At 37.2% G+C, this 21,951-nt stretch overlaps 1 protein-coding gene across 1 annotated transcript in view; it reads right to left on the bottom strand.

Annotated features, from left to right (window-relative positions):
- The window catches only part of ZAR1L (zygote arrest 1 like), an 86,465-nt gene that overhangs the window by 37,732 nt on the left and 26,782 nt on the right, over positions 1 to 21,951 (bottom strand). The window lies entirely within an intron of this gene.

The following is a 21,951-nucleotide window of genomic DNA, read 5'->3' as shown; positions in this document are numbered from 1 at the left end:
CTGACTATAAGATACAGAAATTATACCAAGTATCTTTTCTAACCACAACAGTATGAAATTAAAATCAATTACAGGAAGAAAAATGAGAAAAGAACAAACATGTGGAGACTAAACAACATGCTACTAAAACCACCAATATGTCAATGAAGAAATCAAAGAGGAAATTAGAAAATATCAAACTCAAATAAAAACAGAAGCACAACTTTCTAAAATCTATGACACACAGCAAAAATAATTCTAAGATGAATGTTTATAGCAATATGCTGCTGCTGCTAAGCACTTCAGTCGTGTCTGACTCTGTGCGACCCCATAAGACAGGAGCCCACCAGGCTCCCCCGTCCCTGGGATTCTCCCGGCAAGAACACTGGAGTGGGTTGCCATTTCCTTCTCCAATACAGGAAAGTGAAAAGTGAAAGTGAAGTCGCTCAGTTGTGTCCAATCCTCAGCGACCCTATGGACTGCAGCCTACCAGGCTCCTCCGTCCATGGGATTTTCCAGGCAAGAGTACTGGAGTGGGTTGCCATAGGCATACCTGAAGAAACAACAATCTCAACCTAACGTAATCTACCATCTAAGAAATTAGAAAAAGAACAAAGCCCAAAGTCTGTATAAGGAAAGAAATAATAAAAATCAAAAAGAGAAAACAGAGACTAAAAAAATAGATCAATGAAAACAAGAGCTGATTTTTTAAAAACAAAGTTGATAAGTCTTTCGCCAGGTTTATTAAAAAAAAAAAAAGAGGACACAAGAGAAAAAAGTGAAAGAGATTACAACTGATATTACAGAAATACAAACAATCATGAGGATACTATGAATAGTTACATGCCAACAAACTGGACAACCTTTAAAAAAATGGATAAACTCCTAGAATCATACAATCATCCAAGACTGAACCAGAAAGAAAGAATCTGTTGAGTATAATGTTAGCTGTGGGTCTGTCATATATAGTCTTTATTATGTTAAGGTAGGTCCCCTCTACACCCATTTGTCTATAGCTTTTTTAACAAATGGATGTTGAATTTTACCAAAAGGTACTCTGCATCTATTGAGATGATAAGGTTTTTATTCTTCAATTTATTAACATATTCTATCACATTGACTGGTTTATGGATACTGAAAAGTCCCTGCATCCCTGAGATAAATCCCACTTGATCATGGTGTATGATCAATTTAATATATTGTTGGATTCCATTTGCTAGTGTTAATTATTTTTTATCTAAGTATATTATTAATAGTGATATTGGCTGATGTTTTTTGCAGATCTTTGTCTGGTTTTGGTATCAGGGTGATTAACGGTTTCATAGAATGAGTTTGGAAGTGTTCTTTCTTCTGAACTTTCTGGAATAGTTTAAGAAGGCTAGGTGTTAACTGTTCCCTAAAATTGGATAGAATTTACCTGTGAAGCCATCAGGTCTAGGACTTTTGCTTTTGGGGAACTTGTTAATCAAAGATTAAACATCAGTATTTGTAACTGGTCTGTTCATGTTTTCTATTTCTTCCTGGTTCAGTTATAGGAGACTGTACCTTTCTAAGAATTTGTCCATTTTTTTCTAGGTTGCCCATTTTAATGGCGTATAGTTGCTTGGAATAATCTCTTATGGCCCCTTGCATTTCTATGGTATTGGTTGTAACTTCTTTTTAATTTATAATTTAAAAAATTTGGGTCCTCTCCCTTTTTTTCTTGATGAGTCTGGCTAAAGGCTTATCAATTTTATTTTCTGAAAAGTTGGAAGCATCTCCTCTAAAATCAGAAACAAGACAGGATGTTATTCAACAAAGTTTTAGAGTCCAAACCACAGAAATCAGAGAAGAAAAGAAATAAAACTGTCACTGTTTGCTGATGCCATTATACTACACGTAGAAAATCCTAAAGACACTATCAGAAAACTACTAGAGTGCATCCATGGATTTAGTAAAGTTGCAAAATTACAAAATTAATACTCAGAAATCTGTTAAATTTCTATATACTAACAATGATAGACCAGAAACAGAAAATAAAGGAACAATCCCATGTACCATCAAAAAGAACTAAATACCTAAAAATAAACCTACCTAAGGAGAACACACTGATGAAAGAAACTAAAGATGACACAAACAGATGAAAAATATATAGTATACCATGTCCATGAATTGGAAGAATCAATATCATCAAAATGACTGTACTATCCAAGGCAATCTACAGATTCAATTGCAATCCCTATCAAATTACCAATGGCATTTTTCACAGGACTAGAAAAAAAATTTTAACTTGGATGGAAACACAAAGTTTTTCTTGGATGGACCCAAGAAGTTAAAGCAAACTTGTGAAAGAAAAACAGCTGGAATAATCAGGCTCCCTGACTTAAAACTATACCACAAAACTACAGTGATCAAAACAGTATGATACTGGCACAAAAACAGACACATAGAGCAATGGCACAGAACAGAGATCCCCAAAAGAAAACCATGCACATATGTTTGATCAATACATGACAAAGGAGGCAAAAATATATAATGAGGAAGAGACAGTCTCTTCAATCAGTAGTGTTGGAAAAATTGCACAGCTACATGTAAAAGAATTAAATTAGTACATTCTCTAGGACTATACACAAAAACAAATTCAAAATGGATTAAAGATCTAAATGTAAGACCAGATACTATAAAACTACCAAAGGAAAACACAACAGAAAACTCTTTGACATAAATTACAGCAATATCATTTTTGGATCCATCTGCTAGAATAATGGAAAAACAAAAATAACAAATGGGACCTAATTAAACTAAAAAGCTTTTGCACAGCAAAAGAAACCATAAACAGGACAAAAAGACAACTCTCAGAATGGAAGAAAATATTTGCAAATGAAGCAACTGACAAGGGATTAAATCTCCAAAATATATAAACAGCTCAAGCAGCTCAATATATATGTATGTGTATATAAGACAATCTAATAAAAAAACTGGGTAGAAGACATAAATAGACATTTCTCCAAAGAAGAAGACACAGTGATGGCCAAAAAGTACATGAAAAATTGATCAATATCACTACTCATCAGGGAAATGCAAATGAAAACTACAATGAGGTATCACCCCACACTGGTAAAAATGGCCATCATAAAAAAAATCTATAAATAATAAATCCTGAAGAGTGTGTGGAGAAAAGAGAACACTCCTACCCTGTTGATAGGAATGTAAATTGGTACAACCACTACAGAGAGCAGTAGGGAGGATCCTTAAAAATTTAAAACAAAGCTACTATATGATTCTGCAGTCCCACTACTGAGAATACATCCAGAAAAATTCAAAAATTTTGAATAATTCAAAAAGATTATCACCCCACAGTTCACTGCAGCACTATTTACAATAAACAAGTCATGAAAGCAACCTAAATGTCAATCAACAGACAAAAGAAGATGTGAGATGCACACAGACACGCACGAATACGACTCAGCCATAAAAATGAAATAATGCTATTTGCAGCAACATGGATGATCTAGGATTATCATACTAAGTGAAGTCAGAGAAAGACAAATATCATATGATATAGCTTATATCTAGAATCTAAAATATATATATGTGTGTGTGTATACATACACACAAACAAATGAATTTATTTACAAAACAGAAATAGACCCACAGACATAGAAAACAAATTTATGGCTACTAAAGGGGAAAGGGGTGGGGGAGGGATAAATTAGGAATTTGGTATTAATATATACATACTATTATATATAAAAGAGATAACCAACAAGGACTTACTATATAATAGCACAGGGAGTTATATTTGATATTTTGTAGTAACCTGTAAGGGAAAAGAATCTGAAAAAGAGTACACACAGACAACCAAATCACTTTGCTATACACCCAAAACTAAGATAATACTGGAAGTCAACTATACTTCAGTAAAAATTTTAAAAAAACCTGAGAAATCCAAAATTCAAAAAGACATGTACCACAATCTTCACTACAACACTATTTACAATAACCAGGACATGGAAGCAACCTAGACATCCACTGACAAATGAATAGATAAAGAAGATGTGATACATATACACAATGGAATATTACTCAGCCATAAAAGGGAACAAATATGAATCAGCTAAATTGAGGTGGATGAACTTAGAGCCTGTTAAAGAGTGAAGTCAGAAAGTGAAAAACAAGTATCATACATTAATGTATACATACAGAATCTAGAGGAATGGTACTGATGAACCTATTTACAGGGCAGGAATAGAGACAAGGATATAGAGTACAGACTTGTGGACACAGTGAGGGAAGGAAAGGATGGGACAATTAGAGAGTAGCACTGAAACATGTATATTACCATATGCAAAATAGATAGCTAGTGGGACGTTGTAGTATAACACAGGGAGTTCAACTCAGTGCTCCATGCGACAACCTAGAGGGGTGGGGTGGGAGGAAGGTTCAAGAAGGAGTGGACGTATGTATACTTATGGCTGATTCACACTGTTGTACAGCAGAAATCAATAGAACATTGTAAAGCAATTATCCTCCAATGAAAAATAAATTAAAAAAAAATTAAAAATAAAGAATAAATTGACCTTAAGTGGAAAGGAGAAAAATAAATAGATAATCTGAAGGGACTAAATTATTCAGTATTTAAATTTAATCAGTAATCACAAACTCCCAACAGAAGTCCAGGACTGGACAGCTTCACAGAGTAATTCTATCAAACATATAGGAAGAGTTAATCATTCTTTGTATGTTAATCCTATCTTCTCAAACTACTCAAAACACTAGAGAGGCAGAAACATTCCCAAATTCATTCTACAAGGCCACCATTACCCTTATACCAAAACTAGATGAAGACACTACAAAAAAATTACAAGCCAATATCCCTAATTAATATAGATGCAAAATAATCAACAAATACTAGCAAACAATATACAAACTGGATCATATATCATGATCAAGTGGAATTTATTCTAGAGATGCAAGGACAGTTCAGGTTCAGTATCTGCAAATCAGTGTGCTATAACATATTATATAGAAAGGATAAAAAAAATCACATGATCATATCAATTACTGTTTAGTTACTAAGTCATATCCAATTATTTGGGTTGTAACCTGGACTGTAACCTGCCAGGCTCCTCTGTCCATGGGATATCCCAGGCAAGAAAGCTGGAATGGGCTGCCATTTCCTTTCCACGGGATCTTCCCAACCCAGGGATCGAACCCACTTCTCTTGTTTGGTTGGCAAATTCTTTACCACTGAGTCACCGAGGAAGCCTCAACCATCTCAATGGATATAGAAAAATCATTTGACAAGAATTCAATACCCAATCACGATTAAAAACTCTTAGAAAAGTTGGTACAGAGAGAACACATCTCAACATAATAAAGGCCGTATATGACAAACCCACACCTAGTATCATATCCAGTGGTGAAAAACTGAAAGATTTTCTTTTAAAATCAGGAACAAGGTAAGGATGCCCACTCTCACCACTTCTACGTAACAAGTTATTGAAAGTCCTAGGCACTGCAATTAAAGGGAAAAAAAGAAATAAAAAGCATCCAAATTGTAAGGGAGGAAGTAAAACTGTCATTATTTGTGTATGACATGCTATTACATAAAAAAAAAAAAAACCTAAAGACTTCACCAAAAAGCTATTAGAAATAAATTAATTGCAGGATACCAGACTAATACACAAAAACCTGTTGCTTTTCTAAACACTAGCATTGGAGTATCAAAAATAGAAAGCAAGAAACAATTCCATTTACAATCACATCAAAAAAAGAATAATACACCTGGAAATAAACTTAACCAAGGAGCTAAAAAACCTACACCATGAGAACTCTAAGACACTGATGAAAGAAACTGAAGATACTATAATACAAATAAATGGGAAGACATCCCATGTTCATGGATTGGAAGAATTTTGTTACAATTCTTCTGTCCATACTTCTGTCAATGCAATTTACAGATTTAAAACAATCTCCAAACTATCCATGACACTTTTCACAGAACCAAAACAATAATCCTAAAATCGGTATGGAATCACAAAAGATCCAAGTAGCCAAAGTAATCTTGAGAAATAAGTAGTAAGGTCAAAGTATTATGCTCTCTGATTTTAGCCTATACTACAAACTACAGTAGTCAGAACAGTATGATATTGGTACAAAAGCAAACATAGAGAAATGTGGGAGAAAAGAGATCCCCCCAAAAAAGCCATTCACATATGGTTGATTAATTCATGACAAAGAAGGCAAAAATATATAATTAGGAAGAGACAGTCTCTTCAATAGCTGTGCTGAGGAAACTGCACAGCTATGCATAAAAGAATGAAATTAGAACACTTACAAAGATTATACAAAAAAATAAACTCAAATGGATTAAAGACCTAAATGTAAGACCAGATACTTTAAAACCACTAGAGGAAAACATGGGCAGTACATTCTTTGACCTAAGTCTTAGTAATATTTTTTTGGATCTGTCTCATCAGGCAAGGGAAACAAAAGCAAAAATAACCAAATGAGAGTTTATTAAAACTTAAAAACTTAGCACAGTAAATAAAATCAACAAAATCCAAACACAAGCTACTAAATGGAAGAAGATATGTGCAAATGATACATCCAATAAGGCAGGGGTCCCAAATCTCTGGAGCCATGGACCAGTACCTCCTGTCTGATCAGCAGCAGCATTAAACTAGAAATAAAGTGCACAATAAATATAACGCACTTGAGTCATCCCAAAACCATCCCCCTACCTCAGTCCCTAGAGAAACTGTCTTCCATGAAAACAGTTCCTAGTGCCAAAAAGGTGGGGACCACTCTCATAAGGGGTTGCTATCCAAAATATATAAAGAGATCACACAAACTGACAAGAAAACAAGCAACCTGATTTAAAAATGGGCAAAAATCCGAACAGACATTTTTACAAAGATGACTTTACAGATAACCAATAGGCACATGAAAAGATGCTCAACATCAGTAATCATCAGGGCAATACAAACCAAAACCATAATGAGAAACTAACACACCACTGTAAAGCAACTATACTTCAATAAAATTTTTTTAGAAAACCACGAGATACTACCTCATCTCAAGAATGGCTGTCATAAAAAAAGACAACAAATTATCAGTGCTGGCAAGGATGTGGAGAAAAGGGAACACTGGTACACTGATTGTAGGAATATAAATTGGTAAGGATTTACTATGAAAACACTATGGAGATTCCTCAAATAATTAAAAATAGAACCATCATATAATCCAGCATTTCCACTCCTCAGTATTTATTTGAAGAAAATGAAAACACTAATTCATAATGATACATGTACCCTTATTTTCACTGAAGCATTGTTTACAATACCCAAGATATGGAAACAAAGCACCATTGATAGATGGATAAATATTACTCAACCATAAAAAAGAATGAAATCTTGTCATTTCTTACAAAATGGATGACCCAAATGGTATTATGCTAAGTAAAATCAGTCAGACAAATACTATATGATTCACATATATTCGGAATTTAAAAAACAAATGAGGAAACACAGCCAAACAGAAACAATCACAGATTCATAGAACAAACAGATGGTTGCTGGAGAGGAAGGATTTGAGGAAGGAACAAGATACAGAAATGGGAATCAAGAGGTACAAGCTACTAGGTATAAACTAAGATACAAAGATGTACTGTAGAGCACAGGGAATACAATCAGGATCTTATTATAATTTTAAGTATAATCTATAAAAATATCAAATCATGTTGTACACCTGAAACTAATATAACACTGTAAATCAACTATACATCAATTTAAGAAATCAGATAATCTTATCTTTACTCCCAAATCTATAAACCTGTCTTTATCTAATTCAAGTCCATGTTCCAGCTGTACCATCTTTTGACAGAAGAAATTCACTATTCCCACCAGGTCTGGACTATATCTCTTCTCCCTTTTCACAGGTTTTGTACTTGCAGGAATGTTTTCTTGCTTCTGTAACATCAGCTTCCCTCTACTGAATTATTTCCATTAACAAACTTACTCAATTCTACCTCCTTTTAGTGCATCACTTATTTCTCTGCTTTTTAACAGAACTTCTAGAAAGTATTCTCTTTATTTACTGCCTTCACATTATTACTTTTGGCTTCTATCCAAACAGTCCATTAAAGCTTCTCTTTTTCAAGATGACCAGACACCTTCACGTCACAAAATCTAAAAGACGTGTCTATCTTCAGCTTTCTTACTCACCAAAGGATCAGAACACTTCCTCCTTTTTGAAATACTGTTTTATATTTGCTTTCATGACACCATCCTGTTGACCTCCTCTTTCATCTAACCTAAAAACTTCTTTCTGTCTAAAGTGTAGTCAGGAGACTAGTGGCATTGACTGCTAATCTAAGAAGTTCCCAAATGCTAAGTCTGAGACCCATGACCCACTGAATCAGAACATCCAACTAATAAGACAGACCACCAGGGAAAAGAAGGGAAACAAGATGCTAGAGTAAAACAACTTGAACTCACCTTCTTCATGAAATATAATTAGAACTACTTGCTGAATAACCATCAACAAAAAAGACTGGAACCTACCAAAAGAGGTATTTTACATCCAAAGACAGAAGAAATGGCAAAGGGATAGGAGGAGGGGTGGCTTTGTGATATAATCAAATCTAATACCGCTGCGTAGGTGACCCAGAAACTGAGATGGAGCTGACATAATAATGATAGAAATAAAGTACACAATAAAAGTGATATGCTTCAATCATCCCGAAACCATCTCCCACCCTGGGTCTGTGGGAAAAACTGTCTTCCACAAAACAGTTCCTGGGGCCAAAAAGGTTGGGGACTGCTTAATGTGATACAGCATATTAACAAATGAAAGAATAAAAATGCCACAAAAATCTATTTTGATGGAGAAAGAGCCTCTGACGCAATTCAACACCCATTTATGGCAAAAAGATAAAATCTACCTCAACATAAGAAAGGCCAAGTATGACAAACTGACAGCAAACATCATTCTCAATGGTGAAAAACTGAAAGCATTTTCTCTAAGATCAGGAACAAGACAAGAATGTCCACTCTCATCACTATTAATCAACATCATTTGGAAGTCCTAGCCATGGCAGAGAATAAACAGAAATTAAAGAAATCCAAATTGAAAAATAAGTAGTAAACCTGTCACTGCTTGCAGATGACATGACACTTTATATAGACAATCCTAAAGATACCACCAGAAAACTACTGATCTATTGTGGGTAAGAATCCCATAGAAGAAATGGAGAAGTCCTCATAGTCAACAAGAGTTTGAAATGCAGTACTTGGGTGCAAATTTAAAAACGACAGAATGATCTTAGTTCCTTTCCAAGACAAATGATTCAAAATCACAGAAATCCAAATCTATGCCCCAACTAGTGGTGCCAAAAAAAGCTGAACTTGACCAGGTCTATGAAGATCTACAACATCCTCTAGAACTAACAACAACAACAAAAAAAACTGTCATCACAGGAGACTGGTGTGCAAACGTAGGAAGTCAAGAAGAATACCCGGAATAACAGGCAAGTTTAGCCTTGGAGTACAAAATGAAGCAGGGTAAAGGCTCACAGAGTTTTGTCAAGAGAACACACTGGTCGTAGCAAACACCCTCTTCTAATTTGACCAGAGATCAAATTGTCAACATTCACTAGACCGTGGAGAAAGAAAGTGATTCCAAGCTACACTACTACTGCTTCACTGACTACACTAAAGCCTTTGACTCTGTGGATCACAACAAATTGTGGAAAACTCTTAAAGAGATGGGAGTACCAGATTGCCTAACCTGTCTCTTCCAAAAATCTGTATGCAGGTCAAGAAGCAACAGTTAGAATCAGACATGGAACAACAGACTGGTCAAAACTGGTAAAGAAATACGACAAGGCTGCATATTGTTACCCTGCTTACTTATTTAACAAGCTACAATCAAGACTGCCAGGAGAAATATCAACAACCTCACGTATGCAGATGATACCACTTTAATGGCAGAAGGTGAAGAAAAACTAAAGCGCTTCTTGATGAAGGTGAAAGAGGAGAGTCAAAAAGCTGGCTTAAAACTCAACATTCAAAAATATAAGATCATGGCATCTGGTCCCATCACTTTATGGCAAATAGAAGGGGAAAAAATGAAAGCAGTGACAGATTTTATTTTCTTGGACTCTAAAATCACTCTGGACAGTGACCGCAGCCAGGAAATTAAAAGATGCTTGCTCCTTGGAATGAAAGCTATGACAAATCTAGACAGCCTATTAAAAAGCAGAGACATCACTTTGCTTACAAAGGTCCATATAGTCAAAACCGTGGTTTTCCCAGTAGTCTTGGATGGATGTGAGATTTAGACTAAAGAAGGCTGAGCGCCAAAGAATTAATACTTTGAATTATGCTGCTGGAGAAGACTCTTGAGAGTCCCCTTGGACTGCAAGGAGATAAACCAGTCAATGCAAAAGGGAATCAAGCCTGAATACTTATTGGAAGGACTGATTATGAGGTTCCAATACTTTAGCCACTGATGTGAAGAGCCAACTCACTGGAAAAGACCCTGATGCTGGGAAAGATGGAGGGTAGGAGGAGAAGAGGACGGAAGAGGAAGAGATGGTTGGATAGCATGACTGACTCAATGACATGAATCTGAGCAAACTCTGGGAGATACTGAAAGACATAGGAACCTAGAGAGCTACAGTCCATGGGGTAGCAAAGAGTTGGATACAACTTAGCGACTAAATAACAACAGCAGCAACAAATCAATGAATTTGGTAAACCTGCAGAGTATAAAATTAATACACAGAAATCTCTGGCATTCCTATACACCATCAATGAAAGACTGGAAACAGAAATTAAGTAAACAATCCCATTTACCTTTGCAACAAAAATAAAATCGCTACAAATAAACTTATCTAAGGATGCAAAACACCTGTACTCAGAAATCTATAATATACTAATGAAAGAAACCAAAAGCAACACAAACAGATGGAGAGATTACCATGTTCTTGGATCAGAAGAATATTGTGAACATAACTATACTACCCAAAACAATCTACATATCCAATGCAACCCCTATCAAATTACTAATGGCATTTTTCATAGAACTAGAACAAAAACTTTTATAATTTGTATGGAAACACAAAAGACCCTGAAAGGCCAAAGCAATTTTGAGAGAGAAAGAGTTAGAGGAATCAGGCTCCCTGACTTCATACTATACTACAAAGCTACAGTAATCAAAGACCGTTGTTTACTGTTCAGTCGCTAAGTCATGTCTGACTCCTTTGTGACCCCATGGACTGCAGCCTGTCAGCCTCCATGGGGGATTTCCCAGGAAAGAATACTGGAGAGGGCTGCCATTTCCCTCTCCAGGGGATCTTTCCAACCCAGGTATCCAACTCAAGTCTCCTGCACTGGCAGGCAGATTCTTTACAACTCAGCCATGAAGGAAGCCCCAATCAAGACGGCAGTGACATCAAAACCAGGACTGTAGAGCAATGAAACAGGATTGAAAGACTAGAGATAAACCAATGCATATATGATCATCTAATCTGCAACAGAGGATGAGATGGCTGGATGGCATCACTGACTCAATGGACGTGAGTCTGAGTGAACTCCGGGAGTTGGTAATGGACAGGGAGGCCTGGTGTGCTGCGATCCATGGGGTCGCAAAGAGTCGGACACGATTGAGCGACTGAACTGAACTGAATCTGTGATAAAGGAGGCAACAATACATAATGGAGAAAAGACAAGTCTCTTCAGTAAGTGATGGGAAAACTGGACAGCTACATGGAAAATAATGGAATTAGAACATTCCATAACACGAAACAGAAAAATAAAAACTGAAAATGGATTAAATACCTAAATGTAAGGCTGGACACTATAAAACTCTTCGAGGAAAACAGAGGCAGAACACTCTTGAAAATAAATCACAGCAAGATCTTTTCTGAGCCACCTTCTAGGGTAATGAAAATACAAATAAAAATAAACAAATGGGAGATAATTTAAAAGTTTTTGCACAGTGAAGGAAACCATAATCAAGATGAAAAGACAATCTTCATAATGGGAGAAAATATTTGCAAATGAAGCAACTGACAAAGGATTGATCTCCAAAATACAAAAAGAGCTCATGCAGTTCAATACCAAAAAAAAACAAAAAACAATCAACCCAATCAAAAGACGGGTAGAAGACCTAAATAGAGATTTCTCCAAAGAGGACATACAAATGGCCAATAGACACATGAAAAGATGCTCAACGTCAAGAATTATTAAGGAAATGTGAATCAAAAGTACAATGACATACCCCCTGACATCAGTCAGAATGGCCATTATTAAAAACTCTACAAACAGTAAATACTGGAGAGGGTGTAGAGAAAAGGAAACCCACTTACTCTGTTGGTGGGAATGCAAATTGATACAGACACTATGGAGAATAGCATGGAGGTTCCTAAAAGAACTAAAAATAGAAATACCATGTCGTTCAGTTCTGTCGCTCACTCGTGTCCAACTCTTTGTGACCCCATGGACTACAGCACGCCAGGCTTCCCTGTCCATCACAAACTCCCAGAGCTTACTCAAACTCATGTCTATCAAGGTAGTGATGCCATCCAACCATCTCATCCTCTGTCACCCAGTTCCCCTGCCTTAAATCTTTCCCAGCATCATCCCATCAGGTGGCCAAAGTATTGGAGCTTCAGCATCAGTCAAGGGACTCTCAGGAGTCTTCTCCAACACCACAGTTCAAAAGCATCAATTCTTCAGCACTTAGCTTTCTTTATGGTCCAACACTCACATCCATACATGACTATTTACTTTGTCAGTAAAGTGATGTCTCTGCTTTTTAATATGCTGTCTAGGTCTGACATAGCTTTTCTTCCAAGGAGCAAGATTCTTTTAATTTCATGGCTGCAGTCACCATCTGCAGTGATTCTAGAGCCCAAGAAAATAAAGTCTGTCACTGTTTCCATTGTTTCCCCATCTATTTGCCATGAAGTGATGGGACCAGATACCATGATCTTCTTTTTCTGAATGCTGAGTTTTAAGACAACTTTTTCACTCTCCTCTTTCACCTTCATCAAAAGGGTCTTTAGTTCCTTTTCACTTTCTGCCATAAGGGTGGTGTCACCTGCATATCTGAGGTTATTGGTATTTCTCCCAGGAATCTTGATTCCAGCCCAACATTTCGCATAATGTACTCTGCAATAAGTTAAATAAGCAGAGTGAAAATATACAGCTTTGACATACTCCTTTTCCAATTTGGAACCAGTCCATTGTTCCAAGTCCGGCACTGTTGCTTCTTGACCTGAATACAGTTTTCTCAAGAGGCAGGTAAGGTGGTCTGGTATTCCCAACTCTTTAAGAATTTTCCATAGTCTGCTGTGATCCACACAGTCAAAGGCTTTAGTGTAGTCAATGAAGTAGATGTTTTTCTACTTCTAGAACTTCTAGAACTAAACCAAAAAAAAAAAGATGTCCTTTTCATCATAGGAGACTGGGGAATGCAAAAGTAGGGAGGCAAGAACTCACCTAGATCCAGACATCCTGGAGTGCGAAGTAAAGTGGGCCTTAGGAAGCATCAGTATGAACAAAGCTAGTGGAGGTGATAGAATTTCAGCTGAGCTATTTCAAATCCTAAAAGATGAGGCTGTTAAAGTACTGAACTCAATATGCCAGAACTACCATATGACCCAGAAGTCCGACTACTGGGCATATACCCTGAGAAAACCTAAATTCAAAAAGATACATGTACCTCAATGTTCATTACAGTACTATTTATAATAGCCAGGAAACAGAAGCAACCTAAATGTCCATCAACAGATGAATGAAGATGTGCTACAAAAAAAAAAAAGATTTGCTACATGAATACAATGAGAAAATTACTCAGTCATAAAAAAGAAAAAAACTGGGTCCTTTATAATAATGTGAATACATCTAGAATCTGTCATATGCAGTGATGTAAGTCAGAAAGAGAAAAACATTGTACATTAACACTTATATGTGTTACTAGAAACATGGTAGAAATGAACCTATATGCAGTGCAGCAACAGAGACACAGATGTAGAGAAAAGACATGTAGATACAAAGGGGACGGGGAGGGTGTGATGAATTGTGAGAGTAGGATTGACATATATACACTACCATGTGTAAAACAGATAGCTAGAGGAAAGCTATTGTATACCAAAGAGAGCTCAGCTTGGTGCTCTGTAATGACCCGGGAAGGCAGAAATAGAAGAAAAGGTGCAAGAGCAAGGAGAATATGTGTGTGTGTATATATACAAATAAATACATACAGCAGATTCACTTCGCTGTACAGCAAAAACTACCACAACAATGTAAAGCAATTATACCTCAATAATAGAATTTAGAAAGATGGTTAACAATAACCCTTTGTACGAGACAGCAAAAGAGACACTGATGTATAGAACAGTCTTATGGACTCTGTGGGAGAGGGAGAGGGTGGGAAGATTTGGGAGAATGGCATTGAAACATATAAAATATCATGTATGAAACGAGACGCCAGTCCAGGTTCGATGCACGATACTGGATGCTTGGGGCTAGTGCACTGGGACGACCCAGAGGGATGGTATGGGGAGGGAGGAGGGAGGAGGGTTCAGGATGGGGAACACATGTATACCTGTGGTGGATTCATTTTGATATTTGGCAAAACTAATACAATTATGTAAAGTTTAAAAATAAAATAAAATTTAAAAAAAATAAGTAAAATGCCAATAAAAACAGGAATAAACTTGTATATGTCAATAGAGTTAATCTGAATCATTGATATTATCTTCTCAAAGTTACTCCCCTAGAACAATTTCAGTACTTTTCCTGACAATGAACTGCATTTTACCTAATGTAAACTCTTTGAAAATCTTTGACTGTTAAATAACTGGCCACTCTGATTAGGTAAAATATATAACATTATTAACTCTAACAGAGTGTATTCTACATTTTCAAAAACTAGTGATTTAAAGTTTTATTTAGAGTTTCTAAAATTCAGGCTCAAACTGAAGAAAGTAGAGAAAACCATGAGGCCATTCAGGTATGACCTAAACCAAATCCCTAAGATTATACAGTGGAAGTGAAAAACAGATTCAAAGGATTAGCACTGATAGACAGGTGCCTGAAGAACTATGGATGGAGGTTTGTGACATCATACAGGAGGCAGTGATCAAGACCAGCCCCAAGGGGAAAAAAAAAAAAAGGCAAAATGGTTGTCTGAGGAGGCCAGACAAATAGCTAAGAATCAAAGAGAAGCTAAAGGCAAAGGAGAAAGGGACAGATATACCCAATTGAATACAAAGATCCAGAGAACAGTAAGGAGATACAAGAAAGCCTTCCTCAGTGATCAATGCAAAGAAATACAGGAAAACAATAGAATGGGAAAGTCTAGAGATATCTTCAAGAGAATTAGAAATACCAAGGGAACATTTCATGCAAAGACTGGCACAATAAAGGACAGAAATAGTATGGACCTAACAGAAGCAGAAGATATTAAGAAGAGGTGGCAAGAATACACAGAAGTAGTATACAGAGAAGATCTTCATGAACCATCATGGTGTAATCATTCGCCTAGAGCCAGACATCTTGGAGTGCAAAGCCAAGTCTTATGAAGCATCACTATGAACACAGCTAGTGGAGGTGATGGAATTATAGCTGATGTATTTCAAATCCTGAAAAATGATGCTGTTGAAGTGATGCACTCAATATGCAAGCAAATATGGAAAACTCAGCAGTGGCCACAGGAATAGATGAGATTTCATTCCAATCCCAAAGAAGGGCAATGCCAAAGAATGTTCAAACTACTGTACTCATCTCACATGCTAGCAAAGTAATGCTCAAAATTCTCCAAGCCAGGCTTCAACAGTACACGAACCATGAAATTCCAGATATTCAAGATGGATTTTGAAAAGGCAGAGGAACCAGAGATCAAATTGCCAACATCTGTTGGATCATACAAAAAGCAAGAGAATTCCAGAAAAACATCTATTTCTGCTTCATTGAGAAAGCTAAAGCCTTTGACTGTGTATATCTCAACAAACTGGAAAAAATCTTAAAGAGATGGGAATACCAGGTCACCTTACATGCCTCTTGAAAAACCTGTATGCAAGTCAAGAAGCAACAGTTAGAAACAGATATGGTACAATGGACTGGTTCCAAATTGGGAAAGGAGTACATCAAGGCTGTATACTATCATCCTGCTCATTTAACTCATATGCAGAGCACATCTTGGGAAACACTAGGCTGGATTAAATACATGCTGCAATCAAGACTGCCGGGAGAAATACCAATAACCTCATAAATGCAGATGACACCACCCTTATGGCAGAAAGCAAAGAGGAACTAAAGAGCCTCTTGATGAAAGTGAAAGAAGAGAGTGAAAAACCTGTCTTAAAACTCAACATTCAAAAAATGAATACCATGGCATCCAGTCCCATCACTTGATAGTGAATAGATAGGGAAACAATGGAAACAGTGACAGATTTTATTTTCTTGGACTCCAAAATCACTGCAGATGGTGACTGCAGCCATGAAATTAAAAGACACTTGCTCCTTCGAAGAAATGCTATGACCAACCTAGATAGCGTATTAAAAAGGAGAGGCATCGCTTTGCTGACAAAAGTTTATCTAATCAAAGTTACAGTTTTTCCAGTAGTCATCTACAGATGTGAGAGTTGGACCATCCTCTTGAACTGTGGTATTGGAAAAGACTCCTGAGAGTCCCCTGGACTGCAAGGGGATCAAACCAGTCAATCCTAAAGAAAATCAATCCTGAATATTCATTAGAAGGACTGACGCTGCAACTTTAATACTTTGGCCACCTGATGCGAAAAGCCAACTCAGTGGAAAAGATACTGATGCTGGGAAAGACTGAAGGCAGGAGGAGAAGGGAATAAAGAATATAAGATGGTTGGATGGCATCGCTGACTCAATGGACATGAGTTTCTGCAAGCTCCAGGAGAGTGAAGGACAGGGAAGCCTGGCATGCTGCAGTGCATGAGGTCACAAAGAGTTGGACATGACTGAGTGACTAAACAACAACAAATATATTTATCTTCATAAATATGCATGTGTGGATATATGTATGTGCATGTACATATATATGTGCATATATATGTAAGCATTTGTGATTGTGTGTATATACAATAATATACACAATGATGAAACATAGGGCATGATATTACATTCAGTATGCCTTAGAATCAAGTGTATTTTATTAAATGCAATTCACTGGCAAGAAACATTTAACAAACCATAAGAATAAACTTGGAGAAGGCAATGGCACCCTACTCCAGTACTCTTGTCTGGAAAATCCCATGGATGGAGGAGCCTGGTAGGCTGCAGTCCATGGGGTCACTAAGAGTCGGACACAACTGAGCGACTTCACTTTCACTTTTCACTTTCATGCATTGGAGAAGGAAATGGCAACCCACTCCAGTGTTCTTGAATGGAGAATCCCAGGGACGGGTGAGCCTGGTGGGCTGCTGTCTCTGGGGTCGCACAGAGTCGGACACGACTGAAGTGACTTAGAAGCAAGAATAAACTATAAAACCCTTTTTTTAATAGAATTTTATGTGATACAGTTTTGTAATATAACTATGTCTTGATATTTAATAAAATGAAGCTGAGTTAATGAACATTTTTAAAAAATATTTAGGCAGAAATCCAAAATAAAACTTTTCTCCAAAGAGGACAATAAAAATGGCCAAGAGACTCATGGAAAGATGCTCAACATCTCTAATTATCAGAGAAATGCAAGTCAAAATCACAATAAGGTATCACCTCACTCCAATCAGAATGGCCATCTGCTGTCAACTGATACAACCACTACAGAGAACCGTATGGAAGTTTCTTAAAAAACTAAAAATAGAACTATAGTGTGTGTGTGTGTGTGTGTGTGTGTGTGTGTGTAAGTAAACCTTAATTCCAAAAGATACATACACCCCATGTTCACTGCAACTTTATTTATAATAGTCAACTACCTCAGAGTCCAGAGACAGAGGAATGGATAAAGATGTTGTAGATATATACAATGGACTCTTACTTAGTCATGAAAAGAAATGAAATTGTGCCATCTGCAGAGATGTGGATGGGCCTAGATCCTGTCATACAGGGTGAAATAAGTCCGAAAGAGAAAAACAAGTATCATATAAATGCATACGTGTAATCTAGAGAAATGGTATAGATGAACCTGTTTGCAAATCAGAAATACAGATAAATACTGTTTGATTCCACTTATATAAGATATCTAGAATAGTCAAATTCATAGAGTCAGAAAGCACACTGATAGACGGGGCCACGGGATGGAGGGAATGGGATCTATGGAGGGGGAATGTGGAGTTAGCGTCTAATGGGGACAGAGTTTCAGTTTAAGAAGGTGAAAAATTGGGGGGATGAGTGATGATGAGAGTTGCACAACAATGTAAATGTGCTTAGTACCACTGAAGTATATAGTTAAATATGGTTAAAATACTATGTTTTATATTATGTGACTTTAATCCTAACAAAAAATTTAAAACCTCACGGTAACCACAAATCAAAAATCGGCAAGAGATACACACACAAAAAAGAAAAAGCAATCCAAACAACACTAAAGATAGCCCTCAAATCACAAGGAACCATAGAGAGAAGGAAGAAAGAAAAGACCTACAAAAACAAATCAAACAATCCCATTTACCAATGCAACAAAAAGAATAAAGTGCCTAGGAATAAACTTACCTAAGGATACAAAAGACCTCTACTCAGAAAACTGTAAGATAGTGATGGAAGAAATCAAAGATGAAACAAACAAATGATGAGATATACCATGTTTTATCGGAGAAGGCAATGGCACCCCACTCCAGTACTCTTGCCTGGAAAATCCCATGGAGGAGGAACCTAGAAGGCTGCAGTCCATGGGGTAGCTAGAGTCGGACACGACTGAGTGACTTCACTTTCACTTTTCACTTTCATGCATTGGAGAAGGAAACGGCAACCCACTCCAGTGTTCTTGCCTGGAGAATTCCAGGGACGGGGGAGCCTGGTGGGCTGCCGTCTATGGGGTCACACAGAGTCAGACACGACTGAAGTGACTTAGCAGCAGCAGCAGCACAATGTTTTATGGACTGGAAAAATCACTATTGTGAAAATAATTATATTACCCAAAGCAATCTACAGATTAAATGAAATCCCTATCAAATTACCAACAGCATTTTTCACAGAATTAAAATAAAAAACTTCATAATTTGTACGGAAGCGCAATAGATCCTGAACAGCCAAAGCAACCTTGAGAAAGAAAAACAGAGGTGGAGGAATCAGGCTCCTGACTTCATACTGTACTACAAATCTACAGTAATCAAGACAGTATGTTACTGGCATTAAAATCAAGACACAAAGAACAATGGAACAGGACTGAAATCCCAAGATAAGCCCAGGCACCCATGGCCACCTAATCTATGATAAAGGAGGCAAGGATATACAATGGAGAAAAGACAGGCTCTTCAATAAATGGTTCTGGGAAAACTGGACAGCTACATGCAAAAGAATGAAATTAGAACACTCCATAATACCAAACAGAAAAATAAAAACTCAAAATGGATTAAATATCTTTGTAAGGCTGCACACTATAAAACTCTTACAGGAAAACATAGGCAGAACAGTCTTTGACATAAATCACAGCAAGATCTTTTTGGACCCACCTCCCAGAGTAATGAAAATAAAAACAAAAATAAACAAACAGGACCAAGTATAATTTAAAAGCTTTTGCAGAGTAAAGTAAACCGTAAACAAGATGAAAAGACAACCCTTAGAATAGGAGAAGTTATTTGTAAATGAAGCAACTGACAAGGGATTAATCTCCAAAATATACAATCAGCTCTTGCAGTTCAATATAAAAAAACAAACAACTGACTCAAAACATAAGCAGAAGACCTAAACAGACATTTCTCCAAAGAAGACATACAGTCAACAGGCACATGATAATATATATTCAATATCACTAGTTATTCAGTTCAGTTCAGTCGGTCAGTTGTGTCCAACTCTTTGCTACCCCATGAGTCACAGCACACCAGGCCTCCCTGTCCATCACCAACACCTGGAGTTCACTCAAACTCATGTGCATCGAGTTGGTGATGCCATCCAGCCATCCCATCCTCTATCGTCCTCTTCTCCTCCTGCCCCCAATCCCTCCCAGCATCAGGGTCTTTTCCAATGAGTCAACTCTTCGCATGAGGTGGCCAAAGGATTGGAGTTTCAGCCTCAGCATGTCCTTCCAATGAACACCCAGGACTGATCTCCTTTAGGATGGACTGGTTGGACCTCCTTGCAGTCCAAGGGACTCTCAAGAGTCTCCTCCAACACCATAGTTCAAAAGCATCAATTCTTTGGTGCTCAACTTTCTTCACAGTCCAACTCTCATATCCATACATGACTACTGGAAAAACCATAGCCTTGACTAGACGGACCTTTGTTGGCAAAGTAATATCTCTGCTTTTTAATATGCTACCTAGGTTGGTCATAACTTTTCTCCCAAGGAGTAAGCGTCTTTTAATTTTATGGCTGCAATCACCATCTGCAGTGATTTTGGAGCCCCAAAAAATAAAGTCTGATACTGTTTCCACTGTTTTCCCATCTATTTCCCATGAAGTGATGGGACCAGATGACATGAACTTAGTTTTCTGAATGTTGAGCTTTAAGTCAACTTTTTCACTCTCCTCTTTCACTTTCATCAAGAAACGTTTTAGTTCCCCTTCACTTTCTGCCATAAGGGTGGTATCATCTGCATATCTGAGGCTATTGATATTTCTCCCAGCACTCTTGATTCCAGCTTGTGCTTCTTCCAGCCCAGCCTTTCTCATGATGTACTCTGCATATAAGTTAAATAAGCAGGGTAACAATATAGTCTTGACGTACTCCTTTTCCTATTTGGAATCAGTCTGTTGTTCCATGTCCAGCTCTAACTGTTGCTTCCTGACTTGCATATATGTTTCTCAACAGGCAGGTCAGGTGGTCTGGTATTCCCATCTCTTTCAGAATTTTCCACAGTTTATTGTGATCCACACAGTCAAAGGCTTTGGCATAGTCAATAAAGCAGAAATAGATGTTTTTCTGGAACTCTCTTGCTTTTTCCATGATCCAGTGGATGTTGGCAATTTGATCTCTGGTTCCTCTGCCTTTTCTAAAACTAGCTTGAACATCAGGAAGTTCACGGTTCACATATTGCTGAAGCCTGGCTTGGAGAATTTTAAGCATTACTTTACTGGTGTGTGAGATGAGTGCAATTATGTGGTAGTTTGAGCATTCTTTGGCATTGCCTTTCTTTGGGACTGGAATGAAAACTGACCTTTCCCAGTCCTGTGGCCACTGCTGAGTTTTCCAAATTTGCTGGCATATTGAGTGCAACACTTTCACAGCATCATCTTTCAGAATTTGAAATAGCTCAACTGGAATTCCATCACCTCCACTAGCTTTGTTCATAGTGATGCTTCCTAAGGCCCACTTGACTTCACATTCCAGGACATCTGGCTTGAGGTGAGTGATCACACCATCATGATTATCTGGGTCGTGAAGCTCTTTTTTAGAGAAATGCAAATCAAAATTATAATGAGGTATCACTACACACCAGTCAGAAATGCCATCATCAATATGTCTTAAAATAATAAATGCTGGAGAAGATATGAAGAAAAGAGAATCCTCTTCCAGTGTTGGTGGGAATGTAAACTGATACAGCCACTATGGGGAACAATATGAAGATTCCTTCAAAAACTAAAAATAGAACTATCACATGACCCAGCAATCCTACTCTAGATATATACTCAGAGAAAACCATAATTCCCAAATATATATGCAGCCCAGACTTCACTGCTACACTATTTACTATAGACAAGATACAGAAGCAAACTTAATGCCCACTGACAGAGGAATGAACAAAGATGCGGTACATATATACAATGGAGTATTATTCAGCCATTAAAAAAAATGCCATTTGCAAAATCATGGATGGACTTAGACATTACCAAATGACCATATT

Source organism: Bos mutus, chromosome 12 (genome assembly GCF_027580195.1).
Source record: "Bos mutus isolate GX-2022 chromosome 12, NWIPB_WYAK_1.1, whole genome shotgun sequence".
Classification (NCBI taxonomy): Eukaryota; Metazoa; Chordata; class Mammalia; order Artiodactyla; family Bovidae; genus Bos; species Bos mutus.
This window is presented reverse-complemented; position numbering and strand designations above follow the sequence as displayed.